The sequence below is a fragment of the Meleagris gallopavo genome, chromosome 8 (assembly GCF_000146605.3).
Source record: "Meleagris gallopavo isolate NT-WF06-2002-E0010 breed Aviagen turkey brand Nicholas breeding stock chromosome 8, Turkey_5.1, whole genome shotgun sequence".
NCBI lineage: Eukaryota > Metazoa > Chordata > Aves > Galliformes > Phasianidae > Meleagris > Meleagris gallopavo.
The window spans coordinates 15,316,396-15,318,595 of NC_015018.2; positions in this window are offsets into that span (position 1 = coordinate 15,316,396).

The following is a 2,200-nucleotide window of genomic DNA, read 5'->3' on the forward strand; positions in this document are numbered from 1 at the left end:
GGGGGGGGAAAGCGGGGGGCACCGCGCGTCTGCGCTCTGACGTGACGAGAACGCAAGTCCTCTCTGCCTCCAGCGCAGCGAGCGGCCGAGCTCGGCTCCGTCCTGCCGGAGACGGAAGCGGGATTCTTTCCCGGGCGGAGCTGCTGTTCTGAACGAGCTCGCGTGTAGCTGCTCTCCTGCACGAACCTCGAAATAACGCCTTTGGTATAGAAATGAAGGGAAAGGGGATATGTGCAGACCGCTCGCTGCAAAATGCAAGTTCTGAAATAAAAAAACTTCGCTGAGATCAAACAGCACCTTTTGTGCCTTGGCTCTCGTTGAATTTCTTATCGCCGTTCACAAGAAAGGACGGACCAAAGTTGCTCTACAGAAAAGCAGGTTGTGAAGGAGCACTCGGCCAGACTGCAGCCCTTCCCCCTTCCTCCCTCCCGCAAAATACAGGGTTTGGAAAAATAAGTAGTGTTTATTTACTAACAATGACATAAAATACATCTTAATATATTTTTATTTCTTTACAAATTAAAAGATGCATCGGAAAAAAACAAGTGAAGAAAATGAAAGGTTCATTTATGATCTCATTTTCACCCCCCAAGTCCCTCAGTATTAACACTAGAAATTAGTATCTGTGGAAAGTTGTGGTTGCCGAGCCTTATATTCCTGGGAAGTTTTTCCCCTTCTGGTTAAAAATCCTCGAGCTCTTGGTTGGAGGCAATGCATGGAGTGAAACATCAGCCACATTCATACAAAAACAAGGAAGGTTTCATCAACTACTTTGTCAAAGAGTTTCTCCATACTCCCTTTTCTATGTAGTGATGGGAGGGAAGTCAAATCAGCAGCATTGTAAGAAAAATGGATTTACATACATGCTACAGGATATGGAACTAAAACCACAGCCAGATATTTTTCTGATCCTACTAGGAACTTTCCTCTGAAACATCAAGCGCAGACAATAGCTCCTCTAACCCCCCACAATTTTTCCTCCCCCTTGTAGTGTTCAAACTCCAGGGAAGTTTAAGAACACTTAAGTGCCCAAACTACTACACAATCCTCCTTCCCATAATGAAGAATCAAAGCCCTTAAAATTCTGAATCTGATTTGCACTTGCTCCTTCTTCACAGGAGTTTTCTCAACCACCCCTGCAGAATGGAGTGGCAGAGCAGCCAACGAGGATGGGCTCGTGTCTGAGGTATTTTAGTTTAGCAAACAGGCTTATAAAAAGGCTTTGTGCAAGCTGATGGGTAGAATGGAGAGAGGGTATAAACATCCAGTGATGAAACTTCCCTACGGCCAAAACCCTTCCCAGTAACTGACATCAGGTACTTGCAATACCTAGTATGGGCAGTCTAAACCTCAGCTTTTGTCCCCCGTTCCTTGTTATCCAGGGCACAAAACTGTCTCAAATTTGGGTCAGTAGAACTCATAACTCCTGCTTGTCTGCTATGAATCTCAACAATGTGGCCAAAAGTGGCCACTTCCTTATCATCCAGCTCCCACACAGCCCCAAATCACCTTGTAACAAGTATTTTCTGCTCAACTTTAAGAGGATTTTGCTCTCACTGCCATCTGGATAGATTCTTCTGCAGAAGAATAGAGGCAACAGAACATGGACTGAGTGCGATATTATCACAGGGCTGTGAAATGAGAAAGGAGTCACCACTCACACCAACAAGAAGCACTGACTACCCCTGTGCTGTTCCGAAGCTATTGATAGTTACTTACTGAACTATTACTTCCTCCAGTACAGATCTGCAGATCAATTTACAGTACAGGGAAGAAAGCAGAAATAAATCTGTCCTGCTGCCTACTGGCTTTCTATGCTTTTTTTTGGGGGGGGAGGGAGATTTCTGGTTCAGACAAATACAATGCATTTGTGCTCTGCAATGTCATGTTTTCCTCTACAAAGAGAAAGGAAATGTTTGGCTTCTCCAGCTCCCATCACCCAACCTGCCTCTTGCCCTCCCAACCTGCGCATCCTCTTTACAGTAAGAGCATGCCCACGCGCCCATACAAACACACAGCAACTACTAGAAATTTTGAAGTTATCGCTTTTTCACCCGATGTTGAATCATGTACAGTGAACTGAAAAAAAAACTACATTCATTACAAGGGGATTAGCGAGCATGGGGTGGGGGGTGAACTCCTGCCAAGCACAGGAAACAATTTAGATACAAGTAAAAGACCTGGTATCAAAGGCCCTTTT